Here is a 22391-nt window from a genome sequence, read left to right as displayed (position 1 = left end):
GGACCGATTCTTAGCTAAGATGACTAACGAATCTCTCCACCCTGAATATCCAGCCGGCAGAACCCAGGGACTCGGCCACGTACCTCTGTGCCAGCAGCATGGGCACAGCGCTGCAGAGTCACCCCTCCCCGTGCAGAAAACCTCTGCTTCCCCTTCCGGCTCCAGCCTCCAGCCTTCCTGAGTAAGTCTTCCCTGCCCCGCCATCACCAAGAGAAATGAGTGGCATGCAAAGACAGAAAATGATAAGATATCAGCACAGAACATCTTGTGTGGGAAACAATGTAGGAATGGGATTCAAGGCTTCCTCAGAAATTGTCTATGGGCTCAAAACTCACCCCACATGTAAAATAAACCTTAATTACCCAGACTGCAGAATTTCCTGCCTCCCTGCATTTTCCATCCCCATCTGAATGGTAGAAGGTCCTGATGACAGCTTCTCAGCCCTCTCCATTCTCTTCTAAGTTGTTAACAGAATCCCCTCCCCAAAAACACATGCACGTTTTCTTGTTTGTACTAAGCCCCTCTTTACTATGATTGTAGACATTCTGTTATAATGCTAATATCAACGTAACATATATGGGGGCATTTTCATCACACTTAAAACACAAGTATCCCAGAAGTGGGTAACACAGACATTTTAATTAACTGCATGTATGTTACCACTCCTTGGATCTTGGGATTTATTTGTCTCTGTTCTGCCTAAGGAGGGCCCGGGCCTGACTGAGAACAGACAGCAGAGGTCAGTGCCAGCTGACGGCTGGCGTGGGGCTCATAGAAGACCGATGAGGCCTCTTCAGCTGCTGGCTCTGAAACAGTAAGTGGACTGCACGTTGGGAGATCTAAACGTGTGCAGACATGTTCAGTCTTAATTTGCCCTTTCCTCCCTGGTCATCTGTCCTTAAGACCTGAATCTCTAGTTTTTTTTTCTGATTTATGCCAGAAAGGTCCGCATAACACCTGCAGTCCATTCTGAATGGTTATAATTACTCTCTTCCTCAGTCTTATTTTACATCCCAATCCCTTCTCAGCCCCTAACTGGGTATCTTTAGCAGCTGGTGCAAAAGATGCCTGCATTTGGAGTGTTCAATGCAATCCAGGTTTTCCAGAGTTCTGTCCTAGAGGCAAATTCCACTTGTCATTGTCCTAGTTTATGCCATTCAGGGGCTCTAACATTCAAGATGGAAATTCAGTTTCTAATATCTTTACACCAAGAGACATAATCTGCTTCTGTGTCTGGTTTTAGCATCTCCTCTGTCCTCCTGGCTACTCCCTGCTGCTGCCAGATCATTTCTCTCCCTCCTGCTTTAAAACATCTTTGTACATCTCACACTTTGTACATCTCGCACTAGAATATTAGCCTTTATCTATCATTGCATTTACTTCTTTACCATCAGATCTCTCCTCGTTCACTTCTCCCCATGACTAATCCTATGATCATTCTTGGTGATTTAATCATCATGTTGACAATTTACACATCATTTTGGTTTTTCAGTTTCTTGACCTCCTCACTGCTGATGAGGTTTTTGCCCTCAGTCTTTTTCAACTGCATTTCCATGATTACAGACCATGTAATGAACAACAAATAAGTTCCTTCCAGATTTTCCATTTCAATCATCCTACTCTCCTACCATTACCCCCTTTCTTTCCATCTTACTGACTCCAGTACCACTACACCTACGATTATTCCATCCACTGAGCCTCAGTCCACATATCCAACAGCAATTATACTCCCACGTTCTTAATTCTCACATTATCTAGATCAAAATTCAAGGTTTAGGACTATAATACCATCCCTGGTTAATTCTAATGAATTAAGAGTTTTGCTTTACCTACCTTTGAGCTACTTTTTAAGTGTAATGAAAAAGCCCCATATATGTTAAGTTGATGTTAGCATTATAACAGAATGTCCAGAACTGTGGTAAAGAGGGTTCTATTACAATCAAAAAAACTTGTGTTGAGGGTGGAGGTGGAATTCTGTGAACAGCTTAGAGTTAAAAGAGCATGGAGAGAGCTGAGTAACCGTTATCTGGGCGCCTAGAAATTGGTGAACTCCCAAAGGAACTGACAGTGTTGCTGCAATGCCCAGGCCATACCATCATCATCAACAGAATTCTCTGCTCCTGCTTGAAGGGCCTTCCACTGGGCTGCCATCTGTGTGCAGGTAACTGTGTAGGTAAATGGGATATTTTGCTTATATTGAGAGACTCTATTTCTTCTGACCTGATCAGTTAGTGTCCATTTATTAAATATCAGAAACCTTGTTAACTATATAAGAACTAAATAATTAAGCATGGAATATATATGGTCCCATTTATGTAAAAACACTTTATCGTAGGCATATGTATAGATTTACATCTACTGACTTACAGGACTGTTTATGAATTTTGTCAAATTTTAAAATTTGCAAGATAATGCATAGAGGATGCTTCTATTTCAGTAAACAGTAGCATATGTCTCTTACATATGTTGTATTTTTAGTATAAATTTATATGAGCAATGAGAAAGCTGGGGAAGGATACAGAGCGAGTTCTTACTGGTGATTCAATGAGGTGGGATTAGAGGAAGGGCAGTGGGGTGATGCCTAGCTTTGTGTTATGTATAACTTTTTCTCACAGAGTTTCATTTTTCACCAAGGCAATTTGTTAAATATTACTCCCCCAAATTCTTCAAGAGCATATGATATCTCAAAAAAGAAAAAGGAAAACCCTCAGATAAGAGGAAAATGAAGGTAAGGGGTAGCAGAGGCCGGAGAGGTGACTGGTATTTCTCATCAGACAGAGCCCATGGTGTTGGGGCTGGTCTTCTAATGCTCTGCAGTCAACCAGAATCCCCTGCCATCCTGAAGCCCCCTGCCTTTGCCAGGAAAAATAAGCTTTCACCGCGTTAGAGTAATCATTTCAAAGTTGGTTTGTTAAGAAAGTTTAGGTCTACTCTAACTATACAAAATCATGACCAAAATGCATCAATGAACAAGAGAAACAATGGGAAAGTATACAGATGCGATTCCTGGATGAGCGACACTGAATGTCCAGTAAACATGTGAAAGGGTGCTCAGATTCATTAGCATCAGTAAAAGGCAAATGATAGCTATTCCATCTCCCATCCTTTATAATAGAAAAATTCAGAAACATGATAATATGAAGTTGGTTAGTATGAGGGAAAACAATAATTTTCACAGACTGCTGTCCAGAATGCAAAGTACCACAAAATCTTTGGAGAGCAGCCCTACGATATTTAATAAAGTTGAGAATGTCAGGGAGAAAGTAATTTTCTTCTACCTTCCTAGGTTCTTTTGACGGGTCTGCGAATTAAATGGGCATGAGACGTTAACAGGAGAAAATCAAACAAAAGTTTAATGATCTGTATACATGGTAGAGACCCAGGAAAACTAAGTAATTCACCAAAATAGCCAAAATTCACCTTAAATATCATCTTTATCTAAAGACAGAGGAGAATCTTGAGGGTAGTGGTTATGAGATTTCAAAGGCGGCAGGGGGAGGCAATTCACACAAGATGGGAAAACTGATGTTTGATAAACCAACGTTTGAGGGCTATGCAGAGAGAATGCAGTACATAGTAGATTCTGACCTCCCGGCCCCACCAAGTTTCGCCCACCACACCGAGCCCATATCTTCAGGTACCTCTGGTGATAGCTCTATTCTGAGAACAGGCCCTTTATCTAAATTCTTTTAGGCAGTTAAGGGGAAGGTAACAAGAAAAAAACTCTGAGTCTTCTGTGTCTTAAAAATAATCAGACTAAATTAACTCTCATGCCAAAGAGACAAATTTGGGGGTGGCAAATTTTGCTCCCCTACAAGAACACACAAATTTTGTAGCCCGGGAACTCTACTCTTAGTCATAAATTCTCTTCTAGCACATTTACACAAGGGGACAGATATAGAAATATCAGTTGGAGCATTGTCTGTAATTGCAGAACTGAATTCAATTAAAAAATGTGTCAAGAAGAAAATGGATAAATAAATTGTTGGAAATCCATCCAATTATTTTATACAACCCAAAATGTGAATAGACTAAATCTACTTGGAGAAAATAAATATGTAAAACAAATTTTATAAGTACAAGTCCAACATGCCACCATTTGATTTCATTTTAAACGTAAGCAAAAGAACACAACATATTGAGAGACAGTATGTTTATTGGCTAAGGCAGTGGGCTGTAAGATCATTTACTAAATATGTCGCCACGGACAAAATTACTTCATGTCTCATCATTTCAGTTTTCTTATCTGTAAAGCAGCAATAATAATTACAAATGCCTGATTCAGGTATTTTTCTAAAGATGATTTATGAAAAGCCTTTAAAAGAATGACTGCAATTTTCAAGTTTTCAACACATATAGCCATTTATTTTCATGGTTGTGTCTGATAAAATCCATATTTAGTAAAAGTATAGAAATAAGAGGAAAATAGGTTCACCAAACGCAAAAGAATCATTACATGACAAAGGGAAAGAAAGGACTAAAGATGGTAAAGAGGGGCTTAAGTCTGCTGTGTTCTTCGCTATTCAATTTCGGTGATTAGAGATTTGTTGCCTAAGGAGTTGAAGAGTCCATGGTCGGCACAGTTCCTGCTTGTGCATCAAATCGTATCAACTATTTCTAGTGTCTCTGAGTTACTCCCAAGTGTGTCATTAGCTCTTATTGAGACTAACTCACCAATCCTTGGTCATTCTTGGACACATCAGGACAAATTCAACAATATTTCTTCCCTCAAAATGTAATACGAAGGTCTAATTGTTTTGCATATAGGAAGAACGTTTGTCATTTCCACCTTCCCAGTGGATTGTTATAATTACGTATTAAAAACATCCAACAAGTTTATCTGGGGTTATTAACAGATCCGCTCCCACCTGCATTCCTCAGTTCAAATGCAGAGTATGTATTTTCGACGAAGTGGTTGCAGGCTCTGGGTTCTCATTAAGTATGGAGCTATACGTGGCAGCTACTCTTGTCTGGATATTTTCTGAGATCCTGGTTGATAACCTCCTCATTCACTAGTAAGAGGTTAAAAAAAAATTAGGGTTAAGTCTATACTGAGTTCTTCAGACAGTGAGATGACACCCATTAAAATGGCTCATTAGGTGGAATTGTCATGGGACAGTCTGTATTTCCAAGGCTCTTCGTGAAGCCAAAGAGAGTGCACTTGTTAGCAACTGGTGAACTCCCAGACAGAAATAATTCAGAGTATGTGATAATAAGAATGACTGGCCAGGCCCTCTCTCGAAGAAAAAAAAGTAATGAGGAGAACCCTCAAGGAGAAATAAAATAGACCTTATACACAGAAAGATCCAAAATTAATCAACATAATTATGGCGAAAGCTTAGAGGACAATTAAAAGAACACTGGTGCCTGAAACTCTATGTTGTTGGGGATTTCAATTTCAATTTCAATTTGAAAAGGGTATTCAAACACAAGGAAACTGAGACCAAATTCTTTTCAACCATTTACAAACCATTACAAGCAGAATTAAAAGTAGATTCACTAAACTGGAGGAAGAAAGAGATGTTTAGGAGAAGAGCTAAAATCTTAGAAGACTCAGTAGTCCTGTGGGAAGAGGGAAAGCATTTGGATTCAACTGCTCTCAGAGGATTATTGGAAAACACACAGCTGTTTTCTCAATTGCTACCAAGGTAGACAAGATAACTGGGCCCCCAGACGCCCTTGAGAAAGAAACATGGGATCTCAGAGGGCACTGGGAAGGTAGGGACGGCTCTCAAAACCAGACCTACAGGAAGGGCTACATACTATCTGGACAGTTTTGACAAAAGACGAATTGAAAATACTCAAATTATTATATAAGCATTAGCTATAGCCGATTGCTTAAAGGGGCATGACTGATATATTTATAAAATTATGATTCTTATGAAAGGCTTAGGGAACATGGGACATATTCAAGGGGAAGCAAGCCAAACAACGCGAATACCTTGTAGATGGGGTTGCCCAGAAGAGGAAATTGAAGATAAGCAATATTTGTTTTAGTGGTGCTTGTTTCAGAAAACCCAGACATTAACTTCACATCTCTCACTTGGGAAGATTGCAGAGATGAAATCTAGAAGAACATATTAGAGAGATTCATGATTTGGGCTAGGATGCAAACATAAAACTAAAGAAGGTATTCAACTCCAGTGTGTATTGTGTGTTAGCTGTGTTTGAGAAGCAACAGGATGCATTTTAAAGGCATTTAAAATTTTTGGAACTTCAATTGAATCTTTCTTAAAGGATTACATAATTGCAGAGGGAAATAAAATGATTAAATGTGTATATCTTCCTTGGAGAAATAACATGTTGTAATGGGAATAAATACTATTCAAGGCCTGGAACGTTCTAGATTCGAAAAAAGGGAGTTGATGAAAAAGAAATTAATGATTTTGATTGGTTTTTCTAGAATTTTATCATGGAAGTAGTATGTATTCAAATTTGGGGCAGTTCTGGATGTTGGCATTTTATTTTTTATAGTTCATTACGTCACAAGTATGTCATTGAACCTCTGTTTTGTCATAATGGGACAAATGAAAAGGGAAAGGGGGGTGGAAAGCTAATTCCCTTTTTCAGTTTTTGACTTTTTCAGCCAAAGCCAGCTTGATCTTGGAGTTACTGAATTACTGATGCAGGAAAACGGATGTGGGGCGTGTGGAGGGCCATGTCCCAGGTCTCGATTGAGCCCCTGGGACATGCCCTGCCATGTGGGTCCTTGGCTTCACGCAGAAAAGAATTCAAGAGCGAGCCACAGTTGAATGAAGGTAGATTTATTCAGAGAGATACATTGAAAGGCAAGAGAAAGGCCACGAGGTGTGGGGGTTGGTGCTCAGATTGAAAGTAGGTACACATTCCATAGACAGAGTGTGGGCCATCTTGGAAGAGAGAGAGAGGGGGGCATTGGCTGCGAGGCACCTTGTTGCCAGTTTTTATGGGCTTGGTGGCTTCATATGCTAATAAGTGGAAGGACCAGTCTAAGTAACCTGGGGAAGGGGCTGGGATTCCCAGGAAGTTGGCCATTTCCCACTCTGACCTTTTGTGGCCAGCCTTGGGACTGCCATGGTGCCTGTGGGCATGTTATTCACCGTGCTTTTATTACAATGGGCATATATATTGAAGCTCAAGCTCTGCTAGAAGTTAAATCTCCCATCATCTGAGCCTCAAGGCCCCCTGGGGGTTGAATCTCTCACCATTTTGTTGTTAATTGCTGTAGCATTCCTTGAATGGCTGTGCCCTGCCCTCTTCCTGTCTCACAGGGAAGATGTTTTCTATTCTCCTGGCTCAGAATTATGGTAAAAGTAGTGAGCGGACTCTATTCAGTGAAGAAACCTGGCTGCTAGGGAAAAGATAGTCCGGTGGGGGGCAGGGGGTGTGTTCAACACAGGGGATGGGGGCTCCCGCTCGACTGCATGTCTTAGTCCCGCCTTTACTGGCACCAGCGCTGATATTTGTGTATTAGTTTATCTGACTTCAGTATCTCGCAAATGTTTTAAATCTTAAAAACAGGAGCTACTTTTCAACTCCTGAAACATCAACAAACAAGACTCCCCAGTGTCCCTGTTACCAGGGTAACACAGCACAGTTCACTTGGGGTCTTGACAAAGGGCTGATTTCTAGGGACCCTGCCCCAATGGCCACCAGGAGATGCTGTGGTTCCACGCTTCTCGTCTGTGGAGGTGCTGAGAGCTGCCTGGCAGTCGGGGTTAGCCAGAAGCCTGGGCTTGGTCTCTGAATCATGATCCTGATTTGCAGACACGGAGCATGTGTTGGAGAGAGAAAGGTAGGACCCAAAGTTGTCTATTCTTGTGCAAATGGGTTAAGACCAATAGTGAGCATGCGATTCTAGGCATACTTGGGATGGTTGCCAGGCAAAGGGGCCACTGCTACACAAAGCACTGACACCATGCAATCCAAATTAAAATAGGAGTGTACGTGTGTCTCTGTGTGTGTGCGTGAGCCTGTGAGAGAGAGACAAATGAAAAGTAAAAGAGCGCACGCGATGCCATCCCACAGAGCCGTGTGTTTACGTCGGCCTCAGGTAGACTGCGAAGAGCGTGGCCAGTATTCCAGTGGCCTGGGACCCTGCCCCGTGATGCTGTAGGTATTCAGTGCGACAGGAGGGCAGGGCAGGGTACAACTCTGTGACCGTGCAATAATGGAAGTCCCTTCCTTGTCGAAGAATAGGCCTTGAGAGAAAGGCAGAGCCTGCTGTTCTGTAAGCTAACGCAGATCACTGAGCTAACTCTGCTAAATCACTGAAATGACTTAGAAAATGAGTCCCCAGGGTCATCTGTCTCTGCTCCCCGGGGCACCTCAGAGCCTGTCAGGACGTGGGAGGAGACGGAGCTGGTTGGGTGAAATGGTGTGTCCTGATGAGGGGAAGCAAAACAGCCCCTGTGTCGGGAACATCAGAGAAGCTGCTAGACTGGGCTCCCCTGTAAACCCAGCCTGGCCTGATCCTACACTGTGCTGGGGGCCTGTAAGGCAGGGCCTCCAGGAAGGTGGCCCGACTATGTTCTCCGTCAGAGGGACCTTGAACCTTCAGAAGCCCACAAGCACATTAGCGTGGCCAGAAAAGTCACCAGGGACTGGGGTGACCCTAAGACTGACTTTCCTCTCCGCTGATGATGAGAGCACTTAGGAGGGAGCTGGCCCACTTCCATTCTGACCTTGTCATATGCTGGTAGCTTCGCCGTTTCCTGTGTTGTATCCTAGAGGAGCCAAATCCTGGACATGAGTGAGAAAAATCCACATCCTGGCATGCTGTGCCCTGGTTCATAGTGCTTTCTCTGTGTCTCTGTCATTACTGTCCTTCCTAAACCCTGTATCCAGCTCTGCCCTCTTTCCCACAGCTTGCAGGATGCTCTCCCTAAACAAACACTGGACCAGGGAGTGAGCACCGTTGAGCCTCTAACAGTAAGAAAGTTTCACTATCATAACTTCCAAGTAGCAAGCCATATGTTTCTCTCTGTCACCTTGACAGGCTCCCGGCTTGGGGAGATGCAAGAATGTATCTCTGTGCCAACAGAAAAGGCATGGGGATAATGTGTTTCATTTTCTCTGTGGACGGAAATCTTACTATCATCTGTACTCCGAGAACAGGGCCATTTTCCAGATTTTCATCGCCGCCCACCACCAGAAAGAGTTAATTTGTGGGTATTTAGTCTAGGAAGAGTCAGGTGTTAATCACCAAAGAACCTGTTGGAGTTTGCTAGGCATTGAAGAAGATTAGAATGAACTGAGAGTGCTTTACTGTGGCTCCTCAAGGAAAGCTGAAGTCCTCATTTATCGCTGCACAGTTCATACCAGCGCCTGAAGTTTTGAGGCAATTTTGAGCTTCACTGTGGAGGTAGGATAGGACCCCCTCCGTGGCAGAGAGAGCAGGGATGTGGAAGTACCAGGGGCTCGGTGCTGGGGGGTCACGCAGCACAGGGGCATTGGTCTCCAGCCTTCACTGGGAGTAAAACTTCTCAGTCCTGTCCCTGCCCAGGACCTCCATTTAGGCCCCTAAGAGATGAGCACGGTGACCAAGTAAATGCTTCCAGGAGGAGTCGGGGAAAGCCCTAACCCTGCGAGGAGTTATTTTGGTTTCCTGTGTCCAAGTGATGGGGAAGGCCAGGGAGAGGAATGCTGGTGGTCTTGAGATTTAAAAAGCAATTTACTGATGTCCAGACTTTGCCATGCTGATGGCACGTTCAAGCGGAAACATCCAGCAGACCCTTGATATGTGACACATCAGAGAAGGCAGCGGGTCGGAGCCCTGGGGCTGCAAGAGGTGACAACTGGTGGAAGAGCTTGGAGTCTCTGAATGAGGCGGCCACGTCCCAGCAGGGTCACGGCCCCTTCCAGTCCATCTTCCGTGGACGATGAATGGTCACCGTTGGAAGGAGGTCCTCCCAGTAGTGACAGAGAACTGTGTCCCTGCCAGGCCCCCTCCGCCTTGTGGAGAAGAGGGGGAGGGCCTAGAAGCCCCGCCCTTGTGCTCCTGCTCCCAAGGGCGGCATCTGGGCGAAGCCGCCTCCCAACCCACCGGCCATGGCCGCCAGGCTCCTCTGCTGTGTGGCCCTCTGTCTCCTGGGAGTAGGTAAGTCCCCAGAAACAAAGAATCTGCATTTTTGGATATTTCCAGTTATGATTCCAGTTATGTTTCTGACTCTGTCCCCAAACTCTGTCCCCCTCCGCAGAGCCCACAGATGCTGGAGTCACCCAGACACCCAGGCACCAAGTGGCAGGAATGGGACAAGCAGTAACCCTGGGATGTGAGCCAGCATCAGGCCATGCTGCTCTTTTTTGGTACAGACAGACTTCGGAGCAGGGACTAGCGTTGCTGATTTACTTCCGCAACCAAGCTCCTGTGGATGATACAGGGATGCCCAAGGACCGATTCTTAGCTAAGATGACTAACGAATCTCTCCACCCTGAATATCCAGCCGGCAGAACCCAGGGACTCGGCCACGTACCTCTGTGCCAGCAGCATGGGCACAGCGCTGCAGAGTCACCCCTCCCCGTGCAGAAAACCTCTGCTTCCCCTTCCGGCTCCAGCCCCCAGCCGTCCTCAGCAGTCTTCCCAGCACCGCCCCGCCAACAGCCATCAGCACAAGGACGTGGGTTTGGTGTTCTACCCCAGGGAAGGCAAGAACAGAATATAACAAGCCATCATGTCAGGAAGCTTTTGGTAGGAAGGCAGGAGGGGGCTGGTTCCTGGCACTTCTTACACATTTCTCAGAGGGTGACAGTCCACGGCGTGGATGTACCGTGGTTTGTTTAGCCATTCCCCTTTGTAGGATATTTTAGTTATTTCTAGGTTTTGACTATATTTAAACATCCGTGTACAGGATTCTGTATGGACATAAGTTCCTGTTTCTCTGGGATCAGTTTGTGCCCAGGAGTGAGATTGCTGGGTTACATGGTAAGTGCATCCTTACTTTGTAGAGACACTGCCAAATTATTTTCCGGAGTGGCTGTATCATTTTACATTCCCAGAGGTACATTTTTAATACTAATAATTTCAACGTACATGAAACATTGCACTTCATCATCCTCACAATACACATGCAAAGAACTAAAAGAACAGAATATCAAACGTGCTGGACACAGGTACTCTTTTTTGGATGTTTTGACCTCTTCTCTTCAGAAATACTTGAATTCTTTCTATTCCTTATCTAACTGAGGGGTCTGCCTCTTCATTGTAGTCGTCATTGGTGGCTTCTGTCTGCTTACTTGTGTCAGCCATCCTAGAAACCTCGGAGTCCACGCCAGGCTGCCCGGGTCATAGAAAACACAGAGTGCACAACGGTGCCTCCCAGGGTACTGCGTTCTTCCACTTCAAGTGCACGCACTGCCTTCTCTGGTCACGTCCTTGTGGGATCCACGACCACAAAGTCTTCTCTGGAGTTTCACGTATAATTAATTCTGGGTTGCGGGAGTTTTCAAAGCCCATCATTTTACGTTGCATATGCTCCATTACAGCCCACATATTAATACAGTCAGCGAGACTTCAGTGGCATTGGCTTCTAAAGAGGCCTGTGTTTGAAGCCTCACGGGAAATTCAGGATCACACAAGCACTGTCGTATAACCACCATCACGCTTGTCATAACCTAGAGTTACCGTCCCTGGGTCCGGACTTCCCCATGGAAGTAGAGTGATAGGGAATTGAACGTCTCTTGCAGGCATTAACTAGCAGTGTTAACCGGTTTCTGTAAATGATCCTCATTGGTACTAATGTCCCTTTTGTTTTTCATTATTGCTTCTCAACCATTTCTATCTCTTCTAAAAAAAAAAAGTGTTAATTTCTGGTGCACAGCACAGTAATTCATTTGTAGATATATATTACTTTTCATATTGTTTTCCATTATAGGCCATTACAAGGTATTTTTTAATATTTTTATTGAAGTCTAGTCAGTTTACGATGTTGTGTCAGTTTCTGGTGTACAGCACAATGCTTCAGTGATACACGAACCTACATATATTCGTTTTCATATTCCTTTTCACCATAAGCTACTACAAGATATCAATTATAGTTCCCTGTGCTATACAGTATAAACTTGTTTATCTATTTTATATATACCAGTCAGTATTTGCAAATCCCGAACTCCCAATTTATCCCTCCCCTTTTCTTTTACCGAAAGAATTTCTTGTTTTTTAATTGAGTTTGTTACTTTTATCCATCAATCATAGGTAAACTTTTGATGGCTACAAAAGCCCTGAAAAAATGTTATGGACCTAGAATGTATGATCTGATCTCATTTTCATGTATTGTGCTTCCCTTCACAGGCACAAAGAAAGTAAAAGAAAACCAAATAGATAATTTATTTATTCTGGTAGGGATGCTTAAGATAAACTGTCAAAGGGGAAATACTTTATACATTAATACATAGTACATAAAATTATTTAAGAACAATTAATAAAAGTCCCATTTAATTTCATATATGCTTTTTAAAATTGAAGTCTAGTTGACTTAAAATACTATATTAGTTTCAGGTGTACAACATCGTAATTCAATACTTTTATAGATTACTCACCATACAAAGTTATCATAAAATATTGACTTCATTCCCTGTGCTGTATATTACATCCCTGTGACTTATTTATGTATAAATTCCCCACCTTTGGATCTCCAGAGTCTCTATTAAGCTGACTCGCGATGTTGCTGTTAATCGTCCTTGCTCCCCAGACTCAGAGCCCTCAGACAGACCCCGACTCAGCGCTTTCTTCTTGGCCTCCACTCCGCTGCTTCCTAAACCTCAGGCGGGGCAAGAAGCCTGCAGCTGAAGTTGATTCCTTTGTATTCCAGGAAAATGATAGCCGTAAACATTTCCAAACTGATCAACGAAACATATTGTGTTGCGTGGCTGGCTGAATAATGACCCCCAGTGCCACTTCCCCCGCAAAGACCCCCATCCCGTGTCCCCATCCCTGGAACCTGTGACTGTTGCCTTAGACGGCAAAGATGGACTTTACAAGTGTGATTAAGATCTTAAGGAGAGATTATTCCAGGTTATCCGGCTGGGCCCTAATGCAATCGATCGTACCCCTGTAAGAGGGAGGCAGAGGGGACTTGACACGCTGGAAGAGGAGAATGCGACATGATGACGGAGGTAGAGATGGAACACAGATGAAGTTAATACCTATTTAAATGCATAAACAGGCCGATTTTTATTGGTATCAGGTCTTCATCACCCCTCAAGGGGGCGATTTTTTTCTGGAGAAAATTTGTTCTTTCCTAGAGGGAGCACCTGAGACGGTGGACAGCGGCTAACACGGTGATGTCACTGCCAGGCCACACCTAGGGGGCCACCAGGATATGAATTTGCTTTCATTTCTGCTCACCCTCGCAAGGCCTCTCATCTGGAAAAGTTCTCATTTTTATCTGGACCCTGCCATGGTTTCCAGGCTTCTCAGCTTGGTGTCCCTTTGCCTCCTGGGAGCAAGTGAGTCCTTAGAAATTTGAAAATCTCCACTTTGCCCTTTTCCTAGTCCATTCTTGTCATGTATTCTATGTTCTCGTCTCTTCCCCCAGGACACCTGTTGGCTGGAGTCGCTCAGTTCCCCAGCCACAGGGTCATAGAGAAGAAACAGGCCGTAGTGTGAGATGCGACCCGGTTTCTGGACATGAGTATCTTGTTTGGTACCAACATGCTGTGGGGAGAGAGATGAAATTTCTGATGTCCTTCCTAAGAGACACTGTACGGGATGCATCGGGGATGCTCAAAGACCGATTCTCTGCCGAAAGGACTGAAGGGACGTATTCCACTCTGAAGGTCCACCCTGCAGAGCCAGAGGACTCGGGGGTTTACTTCTGTGCCAGCAGCCTAGACACAGTGCTTCAGTGTCGCGTCCTTGCTGTGCAAAACCACATCCTCCCCTGTCTCCTTTCAGCTTGGGCAGCCCTAAACAGGAGTCTTTCCCACTGCCTCCTCCCCCCAGGGAGAGAAGAGAGGAAAAGCTAGAATTAACTCTTGAAAGACCAGAGTACTTCCAGAAAATCTGGATGGGGAGATTTGTGATTTGGGGGATTTTGGGGGCTCCTTACATAGAACTCAGTCTATGCAAATGTATTTAATCTATTTTTTTAAATATGTGTGTGTTATGCTGGTGTAAGTCACAGCAGGTTTCTTGCCTGTCTTGCTGCTCGGATGTAAGAGCGATCGTGACCATGCTTATGGCAACATCTTTACGTGCCTTTTTATCACAGGATAAACAAGTCTCCCTGATGGAAATACAAATAGTGAATCAAAATGCATTTACTCCCGGTGTGCAGGTTGCCCCCTGACAATGGTGGAAATGCGGATAATGAGTTTAAGTTAGCATAGATTGGTTTAGCAGAAATCTACTTCCAAGTACTTTTATCCTCATCTTTGGAAACTTCATTTGGTTGTAGCTACTGGAGTTGCTTTGGAAGGCTGAAATACTCTGGTATCAAGGCTTAAATGGGGGAAATGTCTTGGTGTCTTGATGTCTTTTTTGTTGTTGCTGCTAACGGCAGTACTGGGGATTGAGCCCAGGACCATGTGCATGCTAGGCACGTGCTCTGCCTCTGAGCTATACCACCCCCACCCCCCAAATACTTTTAAAAATCCCTTTTTAGAGTGGAATAGCCAGGTCAGTTGTTACAGATAAAGTCAGCTTTCCTTTATCCATTGTGTCTGATTTCTTAGTGTGAAAAGCACGGGTCAGCACTCTATACAGATGTGTGTCCGCCAGTCCTGGACATTTCTGACGTCACTTCCAGTTGTTGCAATAGGGCGCTGGCATTCTTAGTGAGGCTTATCGGGGCCCTGGTGTTGCGGTGGCCGGAGGGTTCTGGCTCTGGTAGGAGCATAATGAGGAGCCAGATACATTTCTAAGCCCTAGCATCTCTCTCCTTCGCACAGATTTCCTCCAGCCAGTGTAGGAAGGCTGCTTGGAGGCACTTTTCTATCGGCCACAAGGAGGTATTCTGGTGTCACTGATGGACAAAAGTTATAGAGCATTTCCTAGTTATTCTCTGAAAAGTGGATATACATGGGGGGATTCCAGGGCTTGATGCCTGTATGAAGGTTAGGCTACTTTGCAGACATCAGTCATCCACCCGTGTTGGGGACAGCAAAACACAAAGTCACTATCACAACAGGTTTCTAAGTGAGCCTTCAGCAAAAATTGCTGATGCGATGAGGAACCTCGAAACTGCCTTATAGGATGAAGGAAACGAGGACTGAGCAGGGGAAGCCTGGATGGACCTGGGGCAAATAGAGGAACAGAGGCAAGTCAGGGACCACCACAGCACTTCCTTCCTGACCCAGCTGAGCCCAGCGCCTCTGCCCAGCAGGAAGCCGTGGACAGTGTCACAGCAAGCAGGGCCCTTGCCGTGCTGCAATCAACAGCAGCATCACAGGCGCATCCGCCTATGAGGGACCAGGGATGCAGTGAAGTCCCACCTCCCAGGCCAGAGACCAGAGTGCTGAACAGACAGATGCCTCAGTCCTGTTCTGGCCCTGCCATGGGTCCCAGGCTTCTCCACTGTGTGGCCCTTTGTCTCTTTGGAGCAGGTGAGTCCTGGTCAGAACGGACATCTCTGACTAACGCTATCTCGTCCCCAGCTCTGTGGCAGCAACGTTACTCTCCTTTACTGTCTCAGCATCTTCCTCCTCTCCCTGCAGGTCCCGTGGGTGCCATGGTCAACCAGACCCCAAGATACTGGGTGACCGGGACGGGAAAACCAGTGACCCTGAATTGTTCTCAGACTCTGAATCATGATACCATGTACTGGTACCAACAAAAGCCCAGCCAAGCACCAAAACTGCTGCTTTACTACTACATTACAGAGTTAAACAGGGAAACCGACACCTCTGACAATTTCCAGTCCAGGCAGTTCAACACCTCTTCCTGTTCTCTGGACATCCGCTCGGCAGGCGTGGGGGACTCGGCCATGTATCTCTGTGCCAGCAGTAGAGACACAGAGCTGAAGGGTTCCCTCCCCTCTGTTCATAAACCTCTCTGTTTCCCAGATCCAAGGGTCTTGTGAAGACCTCCCTCCCTTCTTACAACCACAGGAGGAAGTGGTTTATGACTGTCGTGATCGCCTTTGTAGACAGAAGTTGGGCATAAACCTACAGAAACCATCAACAGTTATGCCAAGAGTGGGAAAAGTGGTTCCTCTTACCCGACGTTCAGTTTGTGGTAATTTCCCGGGACGCCTTAATCACCCGTTCGGTTCTCTTCAGTAGATAAATAGGAACTTTCTTCCTTTGGTTTTTGTTTGTTTGTTTGTTTAATCTAAGTTGGAGACTTAGAAACATGTTGACAGGCCCAGGTGAGAGGTTGCCCCACTCTCACAAAACCCTGCCTTTAGGGGAAGAAACTGCCCTCGTAGGCATGCTAATGTGGCCTCAGAGTTTTCTCATCAAGTAGGGAAAATGAGAACTGCTAAAAATTTGTGCCAGAATTGAAAACCAGTGACTCACCTGGAGCATGCATTATTCACAATGTATTTAACTATCCTGCCTGATACAGATCTGTCTCTGAACCATTTAAGTGGAACCAATAGGACTTATATCAAAAGCTAGAAGCAGTGCTATGGAAGATATATTGAAATGACTAGAGTTTGCCCTCTGTTTTTCATGTTAATAAATACTATCAAATGCTGCAGCTCGTCTGGAAAAAAAAAAAAAAAAAAGACTCCTGCAATCGACCAGAACAACTTTCTAAAGGCCGATACGTGACTTACACCCTTTACTAGACTGAAACATTTATGATGGCTGATTGAATACATGGATGCAGGAGTGAGTACAGTTCACCCCTGGGAGAAGGAATTGGCATTGGTGAGCGATGCCAGACTCAGAAGATGAGGATGTGTGCCCGCTTTAATTTTGAGGAACACGTACATGGTCCGACTGTGTAGTAGTTATTCCGTCGCCACATATGCTCACGAGCAACGCCACATATGCTCACGAGCAACACCACAAGCTTCCAAGTCTCTCATCAAGAGGCCGAGAGGTGCTGCCCAGCATCCAATTCTGGTGCTGTTAAGTGAAAACCAGGGCAGCTATAAACTCTCAGCTGGGCTACCGACCCTCTAACTTCAATGTCCTGCTTTCCACACATTTGCAACCCTTTGCCTACTAATGATTAAAGCTTGTGTCTCTTTATTCTTCTGCCTAGATTAAAATTTTTTCTTCTATAAAATTAAGTATTCAGGCCAGGTTTCTCTGGGGTGTCTTCTCACTTACCCTATTTCCCGGATACAGCCTATGTATAAAACGGATGTATCTTGAGTGAATGGCCAAAGCATTCCACCAGGGGGCGGAGGAGCCCGCCCTCCGATTCTGTAAACACGCCACATCCTCACAAATACAAGGAGAGAAATGAAGAGCACAGACTCGTCTCTTTTCTGGTCCAGATGAAGGGAAGGCGACACCCGGGACGGGAGACGCAGGCGCTCTTGCTGTTCCTGGCGCCCCGTCTGATCCTCATACGTGGACGGTTTTGGGAGATGTGATGGGGGAGGAGGAGAGGGAAAGGGGCTGCCGATGTGGTCGATATGGTTTGCTGTCGATAAGCAGAGTGGCAGGGAACTGTCTTGTCCTCCAGGGCGTGTGACGGTCACTAAAAATGTGAGGACACATTTAGGGAAGGAGGGAATGAAATTCTTGGGGGAATCTGATAGAAAAAATGGGAGGTTGTGATGTTGGATGCTCTGAGAGTTTGGAGACAGCAAAGGAGAAAGAATAAAATAAAAAAAAAATTTTATTGTGGTCAGAACACTTAACATGAGCCTTACTTTCCTCACAAAACTGTAAGTACAATATGGTGTATACATACAGCTGAAGGGAAGGAAATGCTGCAATTCAAGACAACACAGATAAACCCTGAGGACATTACGCTGAGCGATAAGCCAGTCACAGAAGGACAGGCGCTACGTGATTCCATTTATCCAGGGGTCAGTGGTTTCTTCTGCGGTTCTGAGTCATCCCACGTTTGGCCTCCTCTGCCTTCTCTCATTTACATTCAGCAATGTCATTTCCCAGCAGTCAAACCAGGGCATCTTGGAAGAGAGAGCTTCTGTGAAGATCCAGTGCCATCAGATGGGCTTACAGGAACCAACTATTTTCTGGACTATTATTTTATTTGTTACGAATATCTGTTATTTCAGCGGAGTTTAATACTGATGGCCCTTAAGAAAGCTGCCTTAATTCAAGTCCACTAAGAAGCTGATACCAAGCTTGGGTTAGTCTTGCGAGGGATTTATTAGAGAAAATGGCTGTGGGAGAAAATGGGAGGCGGCTGGGAGATGGAGATCTGTGACCCTGACGGGAAGGAGTGAGGTAGGAAAAGGAGGCAAAGGGAGGAAGGAAGGAAAGCAGGTCTTAGGCTGCAGCACAGTTCTAAGAAATGGCAGCAAAGCTGGGCAGATCCTTAAGGCAAAGTAGAGCTATGAAGCTCTGTGTCCTTGTGGCCCGCCTCCCACCCTAGCCCGATGCTTCAGGGCCAGGGCAGAGACAGGGATGCACTTCCCTTGAAATGATACCCCTGCTGTCTGAGTGGGTCCCTGGGTGGGGTAGGATGCCTTGGTCCTCTTGACTTGCCCCTCCCAGTGTGGACTCTCCATGCTATGAGCAAGCCAGGAAGAGGAAGGCTGGGGCCTCGTCTTCTTGGCCCACTGTTCCTGGAGTAGAGAGTCCACGCTATGAGTGGGTGCTGGGTGGAAGAAGGGACCCCAGACCTCGGGGCTGTAATGGCCAGAAGCAGAATTTCTACACTGCAGGGCTGGTGGGGATGAGAGGGCCTGGCAGCCTGTCCCTCCCTGGGGAGAACCTGGGGGATCCCTGAGTTCTGGACCACATCCACGTGGGTTAGAGCTCCTGCCACAGAGCTTGGGCTGGTGGAGGCGGGGAGTCATGGCTCAGAAGCCACCGACTCTCACTGCTCTTCCTGAGATTCAGTAGATTGTCTTGAGTGACTGTTTCTCCATTTGCTGTATGCTCGTAGGATAATTTTCAGAGGTTTTAAATGCTTGTTCCTAAATTTTCAGGTTACGGTTTTTTCTCTGGAAATCAGATACTTAAAGCTCCTCCTGCTGCCATCTTGGAAGTGACTCTCAGCCCAGTACAACCGTCTACGTAAAAGGCGGCCAGACCCCGGGCTGTGACTTGCCCACTCCTGCTCTAGCCTCATTTTGTCCCACTACTAAAGGGTGACCATTCTGGGGATCCTGCTGAAGCTTTAAGCTTTTCTGCAGTCTCCCTCTATGTTTTTAAAGTTCCATCTACACAGACACAGCTTATTGCTGAGACAAAAATTGGTTTTGATCCCTGTGAAGATTTTCGGCGTTCTGCTGTGGCTCCTTCCTCTCTGGCGGTCTTCCTCACAGCTTCTAGCTGCCTTTGTTCCAACTTTTCACTTCTGTCTCATCAACTCAGAACATTTACAGGCTCCGTTTTTCCCTCCTCATTGTGTGTAGACACTGCCCCCATTTGTTTCTGACTTGAGACGAATCAGAGCCCTGTGCTGCCTGTTTTCCAGTGACTGAGTTGTGTCGTATATTCCATTTGGTTTTCACTTGTGCAGAGCAGGATTCTAAATTTAATGGATAGATTTCAGTTCTGGGAACTGCAAATAAAAAATATTAAAAATCAAAGAATAAAATAAAACTAAAGACAGGACAGGAAATGAGAAATGTAGTTGGAAATGATGTGAATGAAGCTGAAGGAAGAGAAATTTCCAGGACTTAGCACATAGTCGATAGTCAATACTGTCAAACGCTTCCAAGAGAAGCAGGCAGAGAAGCGAACGTGAGTTCCTTCCCCGGTAAGTATACAATGTTAATCTTTAGGGAAATAACTTCCTAAGAGTATAAGGAATGGAAGTATTCCATGAACAAGTTGAAGGCGGCATCTGAAGGAGTGATTTCTCTGTGACAAAAGCAAGTGTGCCTTTATATAAAGACTGCTCGGTTCTAGGAAGTGGGCACGTCACAGAGAAGCTGCTCACCGGGAAGAAAGAACCTCGGAGAAAGCCACATGCCTCTGCTCTTTTCCTGATTCTGCCATGTGCCAAACGGTCCTCGGCCTCATGGTCCTTTGTCTCCTGGGTGCAGGTAAGTTCCTGTCCTGATCTTGTCAGCCCCCTGCTCGTAGCCTGCTGTCCATGTCAGTCGACTCCCTCAGGGACGAAGGCTCCAACTTCTGTGTGCTTTCTTCACAGGCTTCCTTGAAGCAGAAGTCACCCAGACTCCCGGGCACCTGGTCAAAGGGACAGGACAGAAAGCGGAAATGGACTGTGTCCCAAGAAAGGGACACAATTATGTTTGCTGGTATCAACAGATCCCAGCAAAAGAGTTCAAGTTCTTGATTTCCTTCCAAAATAATAATGAACTTGATAAAACAGGGATGCCCAAGGAGAGGTTTTCAGCTGTGTGCTACCAAAACTCATCCTGTACCCTGAAGATCCAGCCTGCGGCGCTGCAGGATTCAGCCGTGTATCTCTGTGCCAGCAGTGAATCCACAGTGGTAAGTATTAGCTGATCTTAATGCACAAACTCATCCTGGCCCAGCTCAGGAAGCAGGTGGTGTAGCAGGTTGAAAGAGGAAATAACAGAAACTAACTAGAGTTGTCTTAAGCCATATGGAAATTTCTTGCAAGGCTAAAGCATATCCTATGAAACCCCAAAACAAGAACATAGGATTTTCTCTGGAACAAACCAGACTGAAGTCCTGAACCTGTGACATGGCACATTCGACAGCTCATTTCTTTTCCCACCGTGTTGGCTCCGTTTGTTCTCCCTTATTATAGACCGCCTCCTTCATTTCTTAAATCGTGTAGTGATGAGATGATTATAGATTCAGACGTCAGCCTTCCAGCCACATTGAGAAGGATCAGCCTTCTCTCATGCTAGATTACAAATCCAGAAAATAGGAAAAAAAAAAAAAGATTCTGTTTTGCTAAAAACTGTGCTTCTAGAAAACTCAACATTAGCCAAATGGGTTGAGTTATTTTGAACAACATGGCAGCTGAGAGTCTGTGACTTTGACCTTATGCATCAAGAATTCCAAAGAGTGGAGTTCAGTTCTCTAATTAGGGGCCAGGACACCCAAGAGATATCCACCACGTGGGAGGGGTGAAGGATAACTTGCATTTGCTGGATACAAAAAACCTAGGAAAAGAGAAAGGATCAGAGGAGCGACCAAATCCTTAGTTTTTAGAATAATATCAGACCAAGTGAAGACTCTGGTTAATTTCTTTTTTAGGAGTTAAATCCAAGTCACACAAAAAGCGTGCTAATTTTAAGTGTGATAATGTCAGACCCCTCCTCCCCCCGGTCACTAATTAGCTTCTATGGAGTTGAGGAAGGAGACAGATGAATATGTATGTACTCAGTGGAAACACATCTGATGTGCAACTGCAAATTGATATGCAGACAGTTGAAAAGCCCTCAGGTGTGTGGTCCAAACTGTAGTGAGACAATAATTCCACATGAGTGTAGGTGAAAGCAGGCGTTGTGGCTTTACCCCTACCTAGGGAGATCCGTGCAATTCTGTAGAGCAGATAAAGGATTCAAAACACCTCCTCTAAAATTTGATCATCTCTTTACAAAACTGGTTATTTCTACGCCACCCACCACTCATCTCTAGAAAAGTTTGTATACTCTTCCCAGTCACATCTGCTCTTATTTCAGTGTAAGCTGAACCCACTTGTCTTACTCCCAGAAGTCCAAATATACTTTTGTCCCAGGCAAAACTTCATTCGGACCCCTTGAAACAGCAGCTCAAAAGTGAATGTTCCTTACTGTCCATCTTTGCTCTTCTCCAAATCCAAGTCTTACTCAGTAACTAACCCCTTTGCTTTTGTCACAGAGGAGTCAGTGCTTTGAATGCCGTCTTCTGCTTTGGGGGGACTACTTCCATTCTTATGAAACTATTCTTCTGAGGACTAAAATTATATGCTTGCTGGGACAAAGACTTATTTCCGTTTCTCTGACTGGTGTGATCGCTTTGAAGCATTTGCCAATACTGACTATACCCTAAGCCCTGGGAAATTCTCCTCCCTCAGCTTCATTCACATTGTTTTCAATTTGGTTTCTTATTTCCTGTTGATTCTTTTTTTAAATGCAATTTCTAGGACCTAAATCTATCCATTAAATATTCCCTTTCCCAGGAACATTCTTCTTGTTCTACTTAAATTTTAACATGTAATTTAATAAAGCGGTCTCTCTCTTTTTTTTTTTTTTATTAGTTTAGCCTATTAAGAATCTCTAAGCAAAAAAAAAAAAAAAAAAAAAAAAAAAAAAGTGCGGTCTGAGACCACTTGCCTCACTGAGGGTTAGGGTAAGCAGGTAAATTCTAGGACAGAGTCAGAATTTCAGAGTCAGACTTTCTGGAGGTGAGTTATAGGAGTACATATTATTTTTCCAAGCCCCTGG

General features: G+C 44.8%; 2 long non-coding RNA genes across 4 annotated transcripts; both read left to right on the top strand.

Annotated features, from left to right (window-relative positions):
- Nucleotides 1-721: 721 nt before the first annotated feature.
- On the top strand, nt 722-13643 carry LOC116154095 (uncharacterized). Of its 3 annotated transcripts, XR_010381569.1 has the most exons (5): nt 722-814; nt 2039-2161; nt 6587-7774; nt 13222-13425; nt 13515-13643. It is a non-coding gene; the product is annotated as an uncharacterized LOC116154095 (long non-coding RNA). The 3 variants fall into 3 exon arrangements; XR_010381568.1 differs by lacking the exons at nt 722-814; nt 2039-2161 and having other exon boundaries at nt 3991-6758; nt 7612-7774; XR_010381567.1 differs by lacking the exons at nt 722-814; nt 2039-2161 and having other exon boundaries at nt 3991-7774.
- A 5610-nt stretch (nt 13644-19253) lies between these two features.
- On the top strand, nt 19254-20298 carry LOC135321651 (uncharacterized). The gene is made up of 3 exons (XR_010381560.1): nt 19254-19780; nt 19933-20069; nt 20177-20298. It is a non-coding gene; the product is annotated as an uncharacterized LOC135321651 (long non-coding RNA).
- Nucleotides 20299-22391: the final 2093 nt, after the last annotated feature.

The sequence above is a fragment of the Camelus dromedarius genome, chromosome 7, assembly GCF_036321535.1.
Source record: "Camelus dromedarius isolate mCamDro1 chromosome 7, mCamDro1.pat, whole genome shotgun sequence".
Lineage (NCBI taxonomy): Eukaryota > Metazoa > Chordata > Mammalia > Artiodactyla > Camelidae > Camelus > Camelus dromedarius.
Note: the sequence above shows the minus strand (reverse complement) of the source record. Positions and strands in the feature narration are given on the sequence as shown.